This window comes from Balaenoptera borealis (assembly GCF_965194805.1).
Source record: "Balaenoptera borealis genome assembly, chromosome: 15".
Classification (NCBI taxonomy): Eukaryota; Metazoa; Chordata; class Mammalia; order Artiodactyla; family Balaenopteridae; genus Balaenoptera; species Balaenoptera borealis.
In genome coordinates this window covers 31,947,661-31,969,021 of record NC_138871.1, presented here as the reverse complement: position 1 = coordinate 31,969,021, position 21,361 = coordinate 31,947,661, and the positions used below count along the sequence as shown (strand labels likewise).

At 42.2% G+C, this 21,361-nt stretch overlaps 1 long non-coding RNA gene across 1 annotated transcript; it reads left to right on the top strand.

The window, feature by feature from the left end:
- The first annotated feature begins 1,235 nt into the window (after positions 1-1,235).
- LOC309611690 lies at positions 1,236-16,437 on the top strand. Its single transcript, XR_014234678.1, has 3 exons — positions 1,236-6,489; positions 6,976-7,080; positions 15,509-16,437. It is a non-coding gene; the product is annotated as an uncharacterized lncRNA (long non-coding RNA).
- The last annotated feature ends 4,924 nt before the right edge of the window (positions 16,438-21,361 follow it).

Sequence of the window (21,361 nt, the reverse complement as noted above, 5' to 3'; positions counted from 1 at the left end):
AGCAGCAAGCCCCAGCTTGGCATTTTGGGTAACTATTCAACCAGGGCTTGATTGAGGAGGAAGCAGAAAGGAGCTACCAGAGAGATTTGCTCTGAATATCCCTGAAAGTGCTGTCCACTTTAGACTTTCTGGGGAAGAGGAGAGGGCAGTAGGGGGAAAGGCAAAGGGGGCATGCCAGAGAAGGTTACATGCGGGCAGGCGGAGATAGGCCCCCAAGCAGACCCAGGCCCCCTCCCCCTCCTTCCCCTGCTCTCAGGCCCTAACAGTGAGGGCTCTGTGAGATGGCTCTGGCCCCCCTGAGTGCCCCCTGGACCCATGTCCACTAAAGTAGGGAGAGGGTAACTATAGCTGCCCCCTTCTCCTCCCAGCAGCCAATTAAGACTCCGGACATCTGCCACGAGGCTGAGTCCACCGTGGTGGGGAGTTGAAGCAACTAACTCTGCTTCAGTGATAGCATACACATTCCCCAATTAGTCACTCAGGCGGTGGAAGACCCCAAATTGCTTACTCCCTGAGCCATTCGACCATAGCAAGGAGACAGATGCACTTTCTTAAACCTGCCTCCATGTAGATGAAAACCCGTGCCTTCATTTGTTAGTTTACCTCTATTTCAGAAAACATTTTCAGGGCTTGCTCAGTGAGCCCTTAAGAGAACCTTCTCCCACTGGCTCCTGACAGGACGTCAGTGAGGTCAGATGTGGTCATTCCCCAGCCTGCAACCTGAGCCACTCAAGCAACATCTCCAGGACTGGCTAACATTTATCAAAAGCTTGCTATGTGCAAAGCACTGTTCCAAGCACTTTAAATGAATTAACTCCTTGAATCCACAGGGCCCTATGAGGCACAGTTATTCTGATGCCACTTTACAGGTGAGAAAACTGAGGCACACTGCAGTGAGGTGACTTGTCTGAGCTTACAGAGCCAGTGGGAGGCAGAGACAGTATTTGAGCACAAGCAATGTAGCTTCCAAGCTGCTTTCTAACCACCATTCTGGACTGTTCCACTAGGCCAGAAAAACTGCCCTGGGAGAGCCTAAATGGACAGATAGTCTGCACATTGTTTCATTTTGTCTTTAATAACTTTTATTGCCCAATTTTTCAGTTAAGACAGCAATACATATTTTTGTAGAACATACATAAATATATAATACATATGAAAATCCATTTTGTTACGTATTGCTAACTAGAGGTTAACATCCTCTAGCCTTTTGTTTTACATACTGCTCTTTTAAAGTAGCATATATAGGGCTTCCCTGGTGGCTCAGTGGTTAAGAATCTGCCTGCCAATGCAGGGGGCAGGGGTTCAAGCCCTGATCCAGGAAGATCCCACATGCCGCGGAGCAACTAAGCCCGTGTGCCACAACTGCTGAGCCTGCGCTCTAGAGCCCGCGAGCCACAGCTACTGAGCCCACGTGCCACAACTACTGAAGCCCGTGGGTCTAGAGCCTGTGCTCTGCAACAAGAGAAGCCACCCCAATGAGAAGCCCTCGCACCGCAACAAAGAGTTGCCCCCGCTCACCTCAATTAGAGAAAGCCCGCGCACAGCAATGAAGACCCAACGCAGCCAAAAAATAAATAAATAAATTTATTAAAAAAATAAAAATAAAAAAAATAAAGTAGCATATATATACTACCCTTTAAAAAATGGATATACTCTACACACTAACTTGTATGCTATTTTCCTTTTTATTAAATTGCGATAACATTCGTATACCATAAAATTCACCATTTTAAAGTGTACAGTTTAGTGGGTTTTAGTATATTCACAAGGCTGTGCATTCATCACCACTATCTTATGCCAGACGTTTCACCACCTCAAAAAGAAACCCATACCTGTTACCAGTCACTCCTCATTCCTCACACACCCCGTCTACCCCATTCCTTGGCAACCAGTAATCTACTTTCTGAGTCTATGGATTTGCTTATTCTGGACATTTCATATAAATAGAATTATATAATATGTGACCTTTTGTGTCTAGCTTCTTTCACTTAGCATAATGATTTCAAGGTTCGTCCATGTTGTCACACATATCAATACTTTGTTCCTTTTTATGACTGAATATATTCCACTGTATGGCTATAGCACAAGTTGTTTATCCATTCATCAGCTGATAGACATTTGAGTTGTTTCCACTTTTTGGCTATTATGAATAATGCTGTCATGAACATTCCTGTATAAGTTTTTGTGTGGACATAGGTTTTCATTCCTCTTGAGTATATACTTAGGAGTAGAACTGCTGGGTTATGTGGTAAATCTGTTTAACTTTTTGAGGAACTGCCAAATAGTTTTCCATGGGGGCTGCACCATTTTACATTCCCACCAGCAGTGTATGAGGGTTCCAGTTGTTTTTCTACCTTCTTGCTAATGTTTGTTAGTTTCTTTTTTTTTTTTTTTGGAGTCATCCTAGTGGACATGAAGTGATACCTCATTGTGATTTTGGTTTGCATTTCCCTAATGATTTGCATTTCCTTCACTGAGAATTTTTTCTTGTGCTTATCAGTCATTTGAATATCTTCTTTGGAGAAATGTGTATTCAAATACTTTGCGCATTTAAAAATTTAGGTTATCTTCTTGTTGAGTTGTAAGAGTTCTTTGGGTTGGGTCTTTGTTGCTGTGCGCGGGCTTTTCTCTAGTTGCGGAGAGCGGGGGCTACTCTTCATTGTGGTGCGCGGGCTTCTCATTGCGGTGGCTAAGCTTGCTGTGGAGTACGGGCTCTAGGCGCTCGGGCTTCAGTAGTTGCGGTGCACGGGCTTAGTTGTTCCGCGGCATGTGGGATCTTCCCGGACCAGGGATCAAACCCGTGTACCCTGCATTGACAGGCGGATTCTTAACCACTGCGCCACCAGGGAAGTCCCGTAAGAGTTCTTTATATATTCTGTATACTAGAATCTTATCTCATAGATGACCACAAATATTTTCTCCCATTCTGTGGGTTGTCTCTTAACTTTCTTGATGGTGTCCTTTGAAGCATAAAAGTTTTTAATTTTTTTTTTTTTTAGGCCGCACCTCACACGGCTTGTGGGATCTTAGTTCCAGGGCTCGAACCCAGGCCCTAGCAGTGAAAGCTCCGAGTCCTAACCACTGGACCTCCAGGGAATTCCCAAAAAGTTTTTAATTTTGATGAAGTCTAGTTTATTTTTTTCTTTGTTGTGCTTTTGGGTGTCATATCTAAGAAACCATGGCTTAATCTAAGGTCATAAAGAATTATACTAATGTTTTCTTCTAAGAATTTTTTGTTCTACCTCTTATACTATAAAACTCTTAAAACATAAGTATAAATCTTCATGACCTTAGATTTAAGCCTTTGATCCATTTTTTGAACTAATTCTTATTTATGGTCTGAGTAGGGATCCAAATTCATTCTTTTGCATGTGGATATTCAGTTGTCCCAGCACCACTGGTTGAAAAACTTTTTCATTATATCCTATTTTTTAACTTAATAAACTGTGACTATTTTCCACTGTGATAAATCAATAAATATTATTTTGTAGTAGTATTTTTTTATTAGCCATATGTGCTCCATTACACTCATGTAATTTATTTAACTAATCTCCTATTTACAGACATTTAAATTGTTTTTACATTTTACTGTCTTAAATAATAAAGTGGTGAATATTCTTAGAAAAATATCTTGAGATACATCTCTGATTATTTTCTTAGGACAAATTATTCAAAAGAGTAAAGGCTGGATTAAAGGGCAGCTTTATTTTCAAGGCTTTAGATGCATACCACCACCTTACTTTAGAGCAGCAGTTCTCAAACTTTTTGGTCTGGGGATCCCTTTACACTCAAAAATTATTGCACTTCCCAACAGGCTTTTGTTTGTGTGGGTTATTCTATTCGTATTAACGGTCTTAGAAATTAAAACATTAAACAAATTTAAACATTTATATATTCATTTCAAAATAACTATCATGAACCCATTAAGTGCTAACATAAATGATACTTTTTTTATTAAAAATAGTATTTTCCACAACAAAAAATATTTAGTGAGAAAAGTGGCTGTTTGACATTTGTGCAAACCCTTTTAGTATCTGGTTTAATAGAATACGCTGGAGTCTCATTATCTGTTTCTGCATCAGGCTGGCTGAGATATCATACATCATCTAGCCTCTGGAAAACTGCACTTCACGCCAATGAGAGAATGAGAATGAAAAGGGCAAATAACATCTCAGTATTATCATAAAAATAGTTTTGACCTCTTAGATCCCTAAAGAGTCTCAAGGAGCCCTAGGTGTCCCTGACCACTCTTTGAGAAATGCTGCTCTGTGGAAAGATTTTACCAAAGTATATTCTTATGACTGTACCCTTTTCCCTGCACCTCCAACAACAGTGGGCATCATCATGTTTTTTTTAATTTTTATTTATTCTTTTTTAAATTTTTATTTTTTGTGTTAGTTTCAGGTGTACAGGAGAGTGATGCAGTTATGCATATACATGTATCTATTCTTTTTCAAATCCTTTTCCCATTTAGGTTATTACAGAATATTGAGTAGAGTTCCTTATGCTATACAGTAGGTCCTTGTCAGTTATCTATTTTACATCATTTTTTAAAATATCTTTATTGGAGTATAATTGCTTTACACATTTTTTTTTAACATTTGCTAATTTGTTAAGCAAAAAGCCTGCTCTCTTTATGATTTGACTTTGCATTCTGTAATTTCTCATAATGTTGAAACATTTTTCATGATTTTTGTAATTTATATTTTTCTTTTATAGATTGCCTTTTCATATCCTTTTCACGTTTTCTTCCTGAGATGAATATCTTCTATCTCAATGATTATAAGAGCATTCTATATATTTAGGATCTTAGCCCCTTGTCATGAAAGTTGGATGTGTTTTTGATGTGCATGAGTTTTTTGTTTTGTTTTGTTTTATATAAGCAAACCTACCAGTATTTTTCATGGTTTTGTCCTTTCCTTTTGCCCTACCTAAAGTCAAATAAATTGTCCTCTAATTTAATTTACCACCAGCAGTGTGAATGTGCCTGTTTGGCCTAGGAAGGCATCCGGAAGTACCAGATTAGCACTTTTATAGTATTAATAACATCTTATTTTTATTCTATTGATTATGTGGGTATTACACAATGAAAGTGAAATCACATTTGAGCCAGAATGAAGATGACCTTTGATGTCATCATGCCAGGACATCTCCCAACCAAGTGTCCTTGGGGAGAAAATTCCTGCTTACCCAGAACAAGGTGACAGAAGTAAGGTTTATTGTTTGCGTGTCTGATGAGGTGGGTCTCACCTGCTCCGAAGTCTGGAGACTTCTGAGTCTCCTGCTCCTCCCAGGGGAGGAGGTGGCCCATCCGGGTGGGCTCCTGGCCTCATGCCAACGCTGTGGTGCCCAGCAGGGGGCTGTCTCAACGTACCTGAGATGGGGCCAATTTATACCCAAAAATTTAGCAAGGGATTCGGGTCTCCAGAAGTTAAAGCTTTATTAGGGTACAATAGCCAAAGCACTCATGACCCATTTCTTAGGAAGAGCCATTTGAAAATAAGAAAAGGAAACTAGAACTTAACAGTCTGACAGGATATTCTAGCTAACCACAAATTTACAGAATTATAGCTTAGCTACAGAGATATCCTTTCGCAACTTTTTGCAAATCTCTCCAGTACATGCTACCTTCTAGAGCTTGACTGCTCTCTGAAAAAGGTAATCAGAAAGCATTACAAAGTGGATTTTTGCATCCAAGATGACTAAGCCCCGTGAGCAGGGATTTTCCCAGGATTGTTTCCCATGTTCTTAAGCACACTAGAGATTTTTCTTGGCCAATCTGGCAGGTGAAAACAAATGTCATGGCATTGTGTTAATTTTCATTCCTTAGATTACTGGTGAGTAAAAAATAAATAAATAAAAATTATATGTTTCTCAGCTGTTTGCACTTCTCCTTTGGTGAATTACCTATTAACACTTTTTCCACCTTTTTCTGTTGGGGGTGTTCATATTTTTCTTATTGACTGAGGAGCTCATTATATAGTAAAATATTAACACTTCATCATATATACTGCATTTTCCCCCTCAATTGGTCAGTTTCCTTTCAGCTTCTGCTCTGCAGAAGTTTCTAATGACTAAGAAGCTAAATCTATCAATCTTTAACTTTATGGTTTCTGTCTTTAGCGTCACGCTTGGGAAGTCCTTTCCTCACCACAATTATAAAAAAAAAAAAAAAATCCTCTTTTTTCTTCTAGTATTTTATGTTTTCATTTTTTACGTTGAAATCTAATCCATCTGAAATTTATTTTGGTATATATGGTAGGAAAAGCTAATAATTTTTTTTCCCCAAAATTGCTGGCTAGTTGTCCCAATGATATTTCTTGAATAATCCAGGAATGACAAATATGTGGCCTGAGTGTAGTCTTCTGTTCCTGGGCCCCTGGAAGACATTTCTAATCAAACGCAGAACTCCTGGCTAAGCCTAGACTAGGCCTCACAGCCCTCCTAGAACTTCACGCAGCCACCTCCTACTCCTACCTGTGACATTTGGTATCAAGATGAAACTCTTCATCATTCTCTAGACTAATCCTTCCTCTTCCCCATTGATGTGAGAGGCCTTTATTAGAAAATACATTCTTTTTTATTCTAGACTTTCCTTTCTGCCTTATCAATATGCCTGTCTTTTCCTGTGCCCTCTCCACCCTCTTTGGCTATTACTTCTATGCACTAAACCGTAATAACTGGTAGCACAAGGCTAACACCCTTTGCAACACATTCTTGAGTATTTTCTCTCATTTAAACTTGTAAGTTTATTGAATCAAAGTACCTCCAAAATAAATTAATTAAAACTTAAAATACATGTTAGATTTTGCAATCTAGGTACATAGTATTTCTTTCCATTTTTAAAGACTCCCTTTATGTCTCTGAATAGTTTTATTCTAAGTCCTACACACTACTGATTAAGTTTATTCCTAGATATTTTATATTTGTGGTGAGACCTTTTTTCTAATACAATATGTAACTTCTTATTACCAGAATGAAAGCTTCATGGGAGCAGAGACTACATATCTTTTGTTCATAACTGTAGCCCTACAGCTTAAGAAACAGTGGCTTCACATTGTAGGCTCTATACATTTCTAAGTAAGTGAACATAAAGCAATGCTATTGTCTTAGTGTGTCATTAATTTGTAACAGGCAACTTTGCTGAATTATTGATTAGCTTTGTTTTCCAAGTGATTCTCTGGAATTTTCCACATTTGCAAATATTGATAATTGTTTTCTTTCCAACATGTATTGTTCTTATTGGCTTTTCTTCTAAGACTTATTGAACTGAATAGATCTTTCTATTCAGGTTTCTGTTGTTCTTTCAGAACAATCCAAAATAATAATGATGGCAGTGGGCACCTTTTTTGTGTTCCTAACTTTTATGGTAATACTTCTAGTGTTTCACTGTTACGTATGATGACTAGAGTAAAAGCAAGTTTGATGGAAAGAATATAACGGGTCCCATTCTGGACGTGTTCAGAGGTGTATTAGTGTGGAGATGTCCAGTAGACAGCTGGACATATAAGAAATCTGGGCTAGGGACTTCCCTGGTGGTGCAGTGGTTAAGAATCTGTCTGCCAATGCAGGGGACACAGGTTCGATCCCTGGTCTGGGAATATCCCACATGCTGCGGAGCAACTAAGCCCGTGTGCCACAACTACTGAAGCCCACATGCCTTAGAGCCCGCGCACCGCAACTACTGAGCCCATGTGCCACAACTATGGAAGCCCGCACATTCTAGGGCCCATGCTCTGCAACGAGAGAAGCCACCGCAATAAGAAGCCCACGTACCACAACGAAGAGTAGCCCCCGCTCACTGCAACTAGAGAAAGCCCGCATGCAGCAACAAAGATCCAACGCAGTCAAAAAAAAATAAAAATTAAAAAAAAAATAAAAAAATCTGGGTTAGAGGGACTTCCCTGGCCATCCAGTGGTTAAGACTCTGCCCTTCCAATGCAGGGGGCACGGGTTCGATCCCTGGTCAGGGAACTAAGATCCCACATGCTGTGCGGCACGGCCAAAAAATAAAGAGTTTAAAAAAAAAAAAAAGAAAGAAATCTGTGCTAGCGACAAAGATTTGGGAGTTAACATCATACAGGTAGGAGCTGAAGCCTTGGGATAGATAAATTCACATAGAGAGAAGGTCAAGGATAGAACTGGGGAACACCAATCTCAAGGCTGAGTAGAGGAACAGGAAACCATCAAAGAGATGAGAGGAAATCAGTAAAGGAGTCACAGGAGACCAAAGATGAATTTCAAGGGAGAGGAGGTGATCAACACAGCCAAAGAGTGAGGAGGGGAAGATAGAAAACAGGCCAAGGATTTAGTGTCTAGGAGGTCACCTGTGACTTTAGTGAGTGTCAGGAGTGTCAGCATTGTGATGGAGCTGAGCTCACCTGTGGGGGGTTGGGGAGAAGTGAGAAAGTGCAGACCACCATGAGGATGAGGACTCCTTCAAGAAGCTTAGCAAGGAAGAGGAACAAAGAGATAGAGTACTAAACTGAAAGGGAGACAGAATTGAGGAAGGGATTCCAATTTTTCAGGTGGTAGTGACACGAGGATGTTTATAAGCTGAAAATGAAAAGACAGTGAAGCAGACTAAAAGTCTGAGAAAGAGACAGAGGAAAAATATAGGTGAGCAAAACACAGAAGGTGTGGAAGGGATGGACTCCCGTGGTGGGGACCCTGTTAGCCTCGGTCTCTGCTTTCTCTGAAGTGGGAAGGACATAAGATGGGTGAGGATTGGCACCTCCCGAGAAAGTAACTTCCCACCTCTGTCCTTTCCCACCTAGACTGGCAGAGGAAGGAGAATGGGAGTCCAGAGGGCAGTGGAGGTGTGGAATCATGGCCTGGGCCTACTGACTAGGGAGGCCTGAGGGGCTGCTGGGCAGAACTTAGGGTTCCAGCTCAAACTGGAAATCATAAACCCACCTGGTCACAGAGTAAAAGCTTCAAGAAATTCCAGTTTAATTGGTCTGGTTTTGGGCCTGGGCATCAGAATTTAAAAAGCTGCCCCGGTTAAACAACAAGGTCCTACTGTACAGCACAGGGAGCTATATTCAATATCCTGAGATAAACCATAATGGAAAACAATATAAAAAAGAAAGTATAGGGACTTCCCTGGTGGCGCAGTGGTTAAGAATCTGCCTGCCAATGCAGGGGACATGGGTTCGATCCCTGGTCCAGAAAGATCCCACATGCCACGGAGCAACTAAGCCCGTGCACCACAGCTACTGAGCCTGTGCTCTAGAGCCCGTGAACCACAACTACTGAGCCCATGTGCCACAACTACTGAGCCTGCCCTCTACAGCCCGCGAGCCGCAACTACTGAGCCCGAGCACCACAACTACTGAAGCCTGCGCGCCTAGAGCCTGTGCTCCGCAACAAGAGAAGCCACCGCAATGAGAAGCCTGCACACCGCAGCGAAGAGTAGCCCCCGCTTGCTGCAACTAGAGAAAGCCCGTGTGCAGCAACAAAGACCCAATGTAGCCAAAAATAAATTTAAAAAAAATTTTAAAGTATATATATATAATTGAGTCACTTTGCTGAACAGCAGAAATTAGCACATTGTAAATCAACTATACTTCAATAGAATAAAAATTAAAAATAAATATTTATAAATAAAAGAAAAATAATAACTTAAAAATAAAAAGCTGCTCCAGTGATTCTAACATGCAACCATGGTTGAGAAATGCTGGGGTCAAAAAGTACATTTGTGGGAATTCCCTGTTAGTCCAGTGGTTAGGAGTCTGCACTTCCATTGCAGGGGGCAAGCGGTCAATCCCTAGTCGGGGAACTAAGATCCTGCAAGCCACGTGGCATGGCAAAAAAAAAAAAAAAAATTCATTTGTGCATATAGAGACTCCAAGCCTAGCGGGGAGGACAAGGAGAGGCTCAGCTACCCTGGCTGAACCTCAATGTCCTGTGGGGCTGTGGGCATCCCCCCAAGTGACAAGAGGACAGATTCCTGACTTGTTCTGCCCTTTGGTCAGGATCTGAATTCCTCTCCAACCTCTTGCCTTGAGTTAAACCACAGAAAGTTTCCCTGACAGAGAGACCCAGGGAGCCCTGGAATGGCAGTGGAGGGCCAGGTTGAGGAATATGACAGTAATTATGGCAAACAATACGCTTTCCCACTTAAGAACCAAGCCCTCGGCCTGGCTCACTGCTAGTGTGTGTGCCTGTATGTGTGTGTGTGTGTTTCAGGCGTCCTATTCAACTGAAATACAAAAGCGGCTCTGAGACTGGAGGGGAGGTTGAACAAGTGACCAGGATGAGTCATGCTGCTTGGCTGCAGAGACCAGGAGGCTGCCACGCCCAGTGGGGTGGGGCCTGGGTGGGAAGAGCGGCAGGTACAGCAGTTCCTGTGAACTTTCCACCCTGCCCCTGGGCAGGCTGCCTTTTGGGTCAAGCAAATATTTTTGTAAAAATTAAGACAGAAAATGTAACTTTCCGCTTATGGCCACAAATTTCTGGTGCAAGCAGACAAGCTGAAGCAAGGATGAGGCCAGTGGATCTTGCAAAGCCCTGGGATGTTTGCACAAGGGTCGGGTTTACAATATCAGGCAGAAAACTGTGACCTTTTTCAAAACAGGCTCCGGATGGAACAAGAGAAGGGCTGCAGGGCATGGATGCCCCTGTGAGGAGGGGTCAGGAGGTGGAAACGGCCCAGAGGAGCACATTTTTTTTTTTTTTTAATAAATTTATTTATTTATTTTTGGCTGCATTGGCTCTTCATTGCTGTGCACGGGCTTTCTCTGGTTGCAGAGAGCAGGGGCTACTCTTCGTTGCGGTGCGCGGGCTTCTCATTGCGGTGGCTTCTCTTGTTGCGGAGCACGGGCTCGAGGCGCGCAGGCTTCAGTAGTTGTGGCACACGGGCTCAGTAGCCGTGGCTCGCGGGCTCTAGAGCGCAGGCTCAGTAGTTGTGGCACACAGGCTTAGTTGCTCCGCGGCATGTGGGATCTTCCCAGTCCATGGATCAAACCCGTGTCCCCTGCATTGACAGGCGGATTCTTAACCACTGCGCCACCAGGGAAGTCCCTAGAGGAGCACATTTAATGGACATTTTCAATGTGCAGATATTGGGACATGAAGGAAACTGCCCAACACATAGCCCCTTGCCACGTGTGGCTGGTGAGCATGTGAAACGTGACTGATCTGAATTAGATGTAAAAAGCACAACAGATTTCAAAGATATAATACAGGGGGAGAAAAAAGTGTAAAATAGCTCATTAATAACTTATTGATACTTTTTTTTATACTGACTACACATTAAAATTATAATACTTGAACATATGAAGTAAACTGTTTTATTAAAATTAATTTCACCTGTTTCATTTTACTTTTTAAAATGTTGCTATTAGAAAAGTTGAAATCACATCTATGGCTTCCATGATATTTCTGTTGGACAGTGTTGCCATATGCCCTTCACCCAGTGAACTTTTATTGGACACCCACTTTGCCCAAGGAAGCCATATAATATTAATAACGGCTCCAGTTTTTATAAGGCTGACTACTTGCCAGGCACTTTGCACTGATTTAGTAACTTGCCCTAGTTAAGAAAGTACACTGGCTTCCCAAACCCCCATTATTAACCAATTGGCCAAACTGCCTTCCTGGCGGCAAAGACCTTGGGGTATAGTTGGGGTGCATCACAGATGCCTGCTCCGACATAATAAAAGGGCTGTGTGAAGCCGCGAACACCCAAGTTAAAAACCCACCCTCAAGAACACATACACTTTAAATGTTTTTTTAACGTGATTGAAACACACAACCATCTATCTGCATTCTCTTTCCCAATATTTTTTACAAAGATTGCCAGACTTTTTTGACATACTGGTCAGTTCCTCTGAGGTTCAGGATGTGACCTGGGGAGAGAACAGTGGTCCTCCACCTCGGCTGCACAGTGTAATCAGCTGGGGAGCTTGGGGAAATGCTGATGCCTGGGCCCCATCCTTAGAGATTCTGAAGTAATTAGTTTGGCGCCTGGGTTTGGGGACTTTTAAACCAGGGAGGGGGTGGTTCTAATGTGCAGTCGTGGATGAGAATCACTGGAGTAAAAAGTTAACTGGTCCATATGGAGATTGGATCCCACAACCCCAGGCTCCCTCATTTGCTCTCTTCTGATTCATTCTGCCCACCTGACCAACTGAAGGTGTGCTCATGTCCCGAACTCATTACGAGGGGCTGCTGGGGTGAACAGAGCTCAGTACAAGGAAGGGAACAAGACCATAGAGCTTCTTAAAGGCTGAGCATTTTGACTTGGGCTCTTTCTAAATGTGTGCATTTTTAAAATATAGCTACTCTAGGGCATAGTCTGTTCAGTCTGTTAATAAACTTAATTCATCTCTTAAGTTTTGTTTATTTAAAAATCTATACCCGGACTTCCCTGGTGGCACAGTGGTTAAGAATCCGCCTGCCAATGCAGGGGACACGGGTTCACGCCCTGATCCGGGAAGATCCCACATGCCGCGGAGCAACTAAGCCTGTGCGCCACAACTACAGAGCCTGTGCTCTAGAGCCCGTGAGCCACAAATACTGAGCCCACGTGCCACAACTACTGAAGCCCGTGCGCCTAGAGCCTGTGCTCTGCAACAAGAGAAGCCACCGCAATGAGAAGCCCGCGCACCGCAATGAAGAGTAGCCCCCACTCGCCACAACTAGAGAAAGCTCGCGTGCAGCAACAAAGACCCAACACAGCCAAAAATAAATAAATAAATTTATAAATTAAATTAAATTTAATTTAAAAATATGAAATGTTTAAAAAAAAATCTATACCCACATACACACATGCTAGTGGATGAAATCAACAGGAGGTTGTGGAATGTACGATGGACATTAAGCCAAGAGCACTTGCAAAGAGTAGTAAATAAGCCCTAGAGATTTAATGCACAGCATAGTGAATATAGACAGCAATATTGTATTATAATCATCAAATCTACTGACAGACCAGAATTTAACGGTCCAACCATTAAGAAGAAAGGATAATTATGTATCATGACAGAGGTGCTAATTATTGCTACAATGGCAATCATATTACAATATATAAAGGTATCAAATTAACATGTTGTGTATCTTTTTTTTTAACTTCTTTTATTCTTTTTTTAAAATATTTATTTATTTATTTATTATTTTTATTTATTTTGGCTGTGCCAGGTCTTAGTTGCGGCACGCGGGATCTTCGTTGCCCCATGTGGGCCTCTTAGTTGCAGCATGTGAACTCTTAGTTGTGGCATGTGGGATCTATTTCCCCGACCATGGATCGAACCCGGGCCCCCTGCGTTGGGAGCGTGGAGTCTTAACCACTGGACCACCAGGGAAGTCCCAACATGTTGTGTATCTTAAATTTACACAATTACACAGTGTTGTATGTCAAATATATTTCAATTGGAAAAAAAATAGCCAAGAGCATTTGTCAACAGGTCCAGTCTGCCACTTCAGAGATCTCAATGTCCCTATCTGTAAAATGGGTAGGTTGGCCTAGACAGGCCTAAGGCCCCTTCCAACGTAGACACTGCAGAATTCTAGATTGAGGTCAGACTCTGCCTTAAATTTTGTGTCTGATTCCCCAGCTAGAGAACAGGGCTGGTTCCCTCGCTAGTGCAGATCCAATGCTGTTGGCCATGACGGAGACTTAACTTTTGAAAAAGAAATTTCCTTCTGCATCCTATCTTGCTTATCCCCACCCTCCCCACTCCCACCCTCCTCATGTAAATCAGCCCGGGGAATCAGATCTTGGAGAAACTTTGATCTCTTTATCTGAAGGCACAATGATAGCATTGCAAAGCCTGATGCTGGTGTGGAGGTGGCATGGTTCGGAATGCTTCACATTCTTCTAGCAAGTTTCACTGCTACTGTATTCTCAGAGGAGGGACCTTCCTGCAGCAAGGCCCTGGGGAAACTGGTGATGGAATGTAGGGAAGAACAAGGACAGGGTAGGAGGGAGTCTTCTTTGAAAGGAAACATCAGCAAGTTCTGATATGCAAAGATTTGAAAAATCCTTCACATCAGTCACTCAGAAAGAACCTGGGACTGGGCTACGGACTTGGCTCTCTCACTGTATCATTAAAAAAAGACGTTTCATGTTTCCAGGCTACTAAGTGCAACAGGCCTCTCACTGAGCCCCTGAGTCCCTCCAGCCCACCATCTATCTGCACGGCTGCCAGCGCTCGCTCTGAAATGCACATCTGACCATGTTCCTCCCTAGTTTAGGATCAGTCTCCAGCTCGACTCCTACCCCGCAGCCTCCATGACCAGTAGGAAAAAAAAATCTAAGCTCTTCTCTATGTCCTTTGAGGCCCTTCAAAATCTGGTCCCAGGATGCATTTTTTATCTCATCTGCAGATCTGCGCCTTTCTCCTGCTCTCCAGACCACTAAACCTGTTGCCCTGTGTGTCATATCCGCCTCTGGACAGCCATGAGCTCCACCAGGAAGGGCAGTGGCTGGACCCCTCTGGCCGTGTCCATCCTCCAGCACCCATCCCAGTTCCTGGGACACGGGCTCAGTTAAGGTTTGATGCCTGAATGACCAACTAAATGAGCAACCATGTAAATTAAGGCCCTTGTACTGGACAATTCCTAAATTCTCTTCTGGCACTAGCTTCTGAGAACTGTTCCCCAGGGCCGAGCTCAAAACTGCTTAGAACTTGACCCAGTTCATACTAACAGTCACTGCAGTTTCCAATCCAGAAAAATGGAGACAAGTGGTCTGACAAAGGGTTTAAAAGTTTTTGTTTATTTTTAGTAAATCATAAAAATTTTTAGTAAGTCCTATGGTTGCATAACAACGTGAAAGTACTTAATGCCACTGAACTGTACACTTAAAAATGGTTAAGACAGTAAACTTTATGCTATGTGTTTTTCACCACCACTTTTTAAAAAAGACCTCTCTGAGTGTTCAGTTGCTACCACAATGCCCCTAGCCCTTCTGTCTAGTGAGATTTCAAGGTGATCAAACAAAAACCCCTTTGAGTAGGAAAGGTGTCAAAACCTTTATTCTTAAAGAAAATGGAGAAAGAGAGGATTCCTGGTTTAATAAAATGTTCAAATGCAGTGATACTCAAAGCACCCTAATATCACACATTTCCAGAAGCTTCAACTATCTATCACGGAGCCCAGGACTAAGAAATAAGCAAAAATAGCCTCTGAGTGACCACAGTAAATGTCACTAGACTAATTAAAGAACCGATTTTATGAGGTAGGCGATCATCTCCACTTCATGATCAAGGAACTTGGGGCTTAGAAAGGGTAACTTGCCTACATTTATACAGCTGGCCAGTTAAAGAACCAAGATTCAAGACTACTCTGGATGTGGAAAGATTTTAAAAAGAAAAAAACCCCAAGTTCATGCTCTTTCTACTTCACCATGCCTCTACTTCTTGGATGCTATAATATTTATAATGTCTTTCTTGTTTCGCTTGGTTTGGTTTTTGTTTTGTTTTGTGTCGTTTTTATTGAGGTATAGTTGATTTACAATATTATATTAGTTTCACGTGTACAACATAGTGATTCAAAATGTTTACAGATTATATTCCATTTAAAGTTATCATAAGGACTTCCCTGGTGGCGCAGTGGTTAAGAATCCACCTGCCAATTCAGGGGACATGGGTTCGATCCCTGGTCTGGGAAGAAGAGAAGCCACGGAAATGAGAAGTCCGCGCACGGCAACGAAGAGCAGCCCCCATTCGCGGCAACTAAAGAAAGCCCGCGTGCAGCAACGAAGACCCAACACAGCCAAAAATAAAATAAATAAATAAAGTTATTATAAAATATTGGCTACATTCCCTGTACAATATATCCTTGTAGCTTATTTATTTTATACATAGTAGTTTGTGTGGTTTTTATTTTTTGTTTTTGTTTTGAGTCCTCCCAAAACAACTTTGACTACCTGCTCCAAATGGGACTTTATTGGAAGGAGACTGTGGGCTCAGAGAACTGAAGGAACAGTTAGCAAACGGGGCCAGACTGGCAGGAACCGGGCAGCTGGGGGACTGTCTCTCTAGAATGTGGCAGTTCATGTGACATACACCTGAGCTTGCCGGGCTCAGAGACTCTCTGTTCAGGTTTCAAAGTCCCAGGAGGGAGAATCGGTTTGCCTGCCTGGGTTAGGTGTCTACAGCCCTATTAATCAGCTCTGCCCAGGGAAGTGGAGGACTGGACACCAGTCTTGGCCACTGGGGCTCATCCTGGGTGTTGGCTCTTCTCAGAGAAGGGGGGGAGTCCCTGTGGGCCAGGCAGACCCCCAGATGTGTCTTCAGAAGGAAATTTCCTGGGGGAGGGAAGAAGGCAACAGGAGTACCCTGGCACCCCGAGAGGCCCCTGTGGAAATGCTCTGAGCTATAAATTCAGCCTAAGCTTTGCATATTGTTCCATTCACAGTTTCATCGTTATCCGGAGTTACAAACTTTGACAGCATATCCGCAATTTTGACCTCAGCGGACTTAAAGTGTTAAAATTCATCTTACCTGTGCCAAGGTGGCTGCTCTGGAGCTTGCCTTCCAAAGTAACCCTATAGGGGGTTTAGTGGGTCAGAGGGCCGCTCAGGGCAGGAAGAAATGAAGGCCTACAATCCAGAAAGCTCAGAGCTGCCTGGGTGGCAGGCTGTGCTCACTCTCCAGGAACCCCTGAGGGCTCTCTAAAAAAGACAATTAATATGTAATGTCATGCATTTGACTCCATTTAACTGTGTGTTTGGGCTCATTGCGTAGAAACCTGCCCCACACAGCCAGTCTCATCAAGCAATAACCAAGCCTGGCCTAAATTCTAAAACTCATTTAAGGCTATTAAAACCATTAGCTCTAACTGAAGTTCAGCTTATAGGCACAAACCACTAACCACATGAAATGGCCAGTAGTTCAGCCAGCCTTTCAAAGTCAGGAAGGCCTGTATGTGAATACACAGCAGCAACTACCATTGCACAGCACCTTACTGCTAGTTCAATTTCACGTCTCTACAATCCTGAGAAAGCTGCTATTATTACAACTATTTATGGATGAGAAAAATGAGAGGCACAGAGGAGTTTTGACTTGGCCCTAGAACAGCATATTGGGAAACTCCATATAGAATGAGGTCTTGAATTCAGGTCTTCTAACACCAGAGTATGTTACCTAATGATTCTTCACCTTTACACAGAGGGACTGGTTTCTCCATGCCAGTGTACTTTTAAAGAATGCATCCGATTAGTTTCTCTGCCCAAGAAAATAGTGTCACCCTTTTCTTGGGCTCTAATTGCAAGAACAGCTGAGCTGGAGCAGATCCTGTTGACCATTTGTTGCCAAATCCCGGATTACACAGTAGACAAGAGGAGTTTTCTAGGACTACATTAAAGTGAGTATAGTTAGGGTGAGGATTTCAGGACCATGGAACTAGAAAGAACTTTATTCTAAACCTCAGGATTGAAATCCAAAACCAGTTTTTGCTTTTGCCTGTTAGATGTCAATCAAAGCTTAGTTCAGCTTCAGTGCTTAAACACAAGGTCTTCAGTGTTCTCTATGGATTGACGATTGTCTGGCCTCTCCATCACCCCTGGGTGTGGGAGATGAGTGAAAGTGGCATGGAAGTTGGTACGATTTGGGGAGAGTGAAAATCAGCCTCTTCATGGTTCTGATCTGTGTTTTGCAAACTCTAGGTCAGGCTCCACTGATGGGTTAAGTCAATTTACTGAGCCAAGACTGACACCTTTTTTAAATGAAATAGAATAGAATTAGTCAAACAGGAAATAGACTATATCACATGTAGTCAGGGTAAGTAATGTTTCATGAAACATTTTAAAATACATACATTTTTTAAAAACCAATTTTTTTTTAATTAATTAATTTTTTTTTTTGGCTGTGGCTTGCGGCTTGCGGGATCTTAGTTCTCCAACCAGGGATCCAACCTGGGCCCCAGCAGTGAAAGCACCAAGTCCTAACAACTGGACTGTCAGGGAATTCACTGAAATAATTTTTTAAAATAAACATTTTTGTGGGTAGTGGCTTGCAATGTAAAATTTATTTTTTACGAGTCACAGTTAAACAAAAAAGTTTGAAAGCCACTGGCTAGGTGGACTGAGCTGGAATGCCTAGGTTTATAATCCTCTCCACTTAATACTAGGTCTCAGCTGTCAGGGAATATCATGGGGGCTATTTAAAACCTGCCACCTAGAAGCATGAAACCAAAACCAAAAGCTGCAAAGAAAAGATTTAGAAACTTGGTTTTGAAAATATTTCTAAATTTTCTACATTAAAAGGTGTAAAACAGAATTGAAAGGTAAAAAACAAACTGAAAAAAAAATACTTGCACACAAATTTCAGAGTAAATGTTCTTAATATAAAAATGACTATACTAACACAACGTTGCAAATCAACTATACTGCAATAAAATAAATGTTTAAAAATGATTATAAATCAAAAAAAGAAGTCTAAATACCCAATAGAAGGAAAAAGGGCAGAGGCAAATCATTTAAAAAAGGGAAATAAATGAAAATATGTACAACTTCACCAATAATGTTAATTAAAACAAAATATCATTTTTTCACCTCCCAGTGTTTTTTAAATACCCAGTTTTGTCAAAGATGTAAGAATATAAAAGGCATCACATACAGCTGGTGAGACTATAATTAGATAAACTGGAGGAAAAATTGGCAATCCACACCAGAAGCCTTCAAAATCGTGTACCCTTTGACTCAGTAATTCCTCTTCAAATAATTTATCTCAAGGAAACAATCATGGGTGTGTTCAAGGTTACCGACAATAGTAAAAACTGGGAAAACACCCTAACTGTCCAATAATAGGAATGTTATGATCTCCTTTGTATAAAAATTGAAATAAATAAATAAATAAATAAATAAATAAATAAATACATACATACATACATACATACATACATACACACATAGCAGAGACTCCTAGCTAAGCCCAGCCTGGGCTTAGAGTTTGGGCCATCTGTGGGGCTGGAAGGCTGGTAACTCCTCTGGGAGTTCATTTTCCTGAGCTGACAGGTGAAGGCAGGAGGAAGGAGGAGTTTGGGGAACACAGGATTGGGGGCCGGGAAAGGCAGACAATGGGACTGTTGACTATCAATGGAAAGAGAGACTTGAGACAGAAGCAGAAAAGCTGTTTTTATGAGGGACTTTGTGAGACTTTAAACTGTTGCCTGGGATGAACGAAAAAGATATCATAGGTGTGGTGGTGAAAACTCTTCTGGAGAAAAGTAAAGCAGATAAGAGAGTATAGGGAGTATGGGCGATGGGGGACTTTGCAGGTTTATTTAGGGTGGTCAGGGAAGACCCCTCTAATGGATTGACATTTGTCGGAGACCTGAAGGAAAGGTGAGAACTACCAAAGGAGTCTAGGCAGAGGGAACAGCAAGTGCAAAGTCCCTGAGGCAGCAACACACTTGCTGTGTTTGAGGACCAGCAAAGGGGCAATATGGCTGGAGTGCAGTGAGCCAAGGGGAGAGTGAGAGAAGACAGGTCAGTGAAGTAGCCAGGTCAGGTCATGTAGGACATTGTAGCCATTCTAAGGATTTGCCTTTTACTCTGAGTGAGTCGGGGAGCTACAGTGGGATTTTGGGTAGAGAAGGGACATGACCTGACTTACGCTTTTAAAGGATCGCTCTGGAGAATGCAATGTAGTTAATAGACTTAGGGGTCAGGTGTGAGGGCTAAAGATAGAAGTTGAAGACTAGTTAGGAGGCTACAGCAATAACCCAGGCAGAAGGCAGTGGCTTGGACCAGGGTGATGGCAGAGGAGGTGTTAAGAAGTATTCATATCCTAGATATATTTTGAAGGTAGACTGGCAGGATTTGCTAATGGATGGGGTGAGACTTGTGGGCTTATGTGTGTTTGTGTGTGCGTGTGTGTGTCTACATTGGGACCCCCCCTCATCTCAAGTGAATCAGATCGTCTGCATGCAGATAGTTCATGATATTTCTTGAAAGTTCCCCAGGAGATTCTAACCAGGGTTGAAAACCAATGCTCTAAGTTGGTATAGATTATAGGAGACTTTTGTTCTTTTTTAATCTTTATTTTCTACAATACAAGTTGTAATAAGGGGGAAAGATATTTTAAACAAAACATCTCTCTTCCCCCACTCTGGGATATAAGATGTGGGTAAAATAACAACCATAGGGCTTTATTTTAATGATACCTCCATTTGCCAAATTCCTACCACCCTTCCACGACCAACATAAATGCTACCTTCTCTCTGGAGTCCCTTGAGCTTCCCCAACCCCCTGTGATGGCTAATTTTTGCCCATTCCTGTGGCCCGTGGCCCTTCCTCTTGGAGCTTAGTTCTCTAGTGTTTGTGCGCGGAGTCTGCGTTTTGGCTAGAGGGAGTGGTCTTGTAAACCCAGTCTGGAAGCTGTGAAAGCAGGCCCTGAGGGGTTCTATTTGTCTGGAGGCCACAATCCAACTGGAAGAAGTGGTGGAGAGATGACCTGGAATATCAGCAGGGGGAAACAGGCAGGCCGAAGGCCAGCCCTGGATCTGGGACAGGCTGTGGCCTCCCCTTAGGCACTTGGCTCCAGGTTCATCTGTCCTGAATCCCTGACTCTGGGGAGGCAGGGAGTGAGCTATTTGTGTAAGACTCTGGTCGTGGAATGTATCCCAAGTTCTCCGGCACCAGGCGCCCAATTTGGAGGCCTAGTAAAAAGCTAAGAAAAGAGGTGGGGAAAGCTCCTTACCCTCCTACACCTCTTCTCCACATGCACTATTTAGTATCCTGCTTTTTAAACTTTCATGTCAAATTATGACTAGTTTCCCATGTCATTAAACATTCTTCAGAAATATAATTTTGATGACCACATATTATTCCCACTGCCTAACCATCCTTTAGTCATTCCCCCATTGTTTAAAATTTAGATTATTCTGGGAGGGGGGAAATAAAAAATAAATGAAAAAGAAATAAAATTTAGATTATTTCTAGCTTTTACTACTATATTTAATACCATATATTTGATCTAAAAGGAAGAATTAGAATGCCGTCCCCAAATTTTGAGAATGCAACCAAGAGGAAATGCTCTCTCCTTTTCCAAAGATTTCCCCACTTTTTTTTTCTGCTTTGGAAAGGCAATCACTCTTGCCAGCATCTGAGTAATATTATCTTTACTATTATTATTTAGATCTGTATATAGCTTTACGGTTCACAAAGCACTTTTTCACACGTCATCTAATTGACGCACCAACACTATGAAACAGGTTGTTATTCCCACTTTACATTTGGAGAAACTGACGCTCGGAAAGGCTATGTGACGTGTTCAAGATAACAATTATTGAGTGTCAGAGCTGAGACTTGGGTCCAGGTCTTGGGACTCCTAAAACCATATCCTCTACGATGTACAAAGTATTATGCTGGGGGTCGTGGGGGAGAGGTAGACAGCAGTAGAAGAAGAACAGG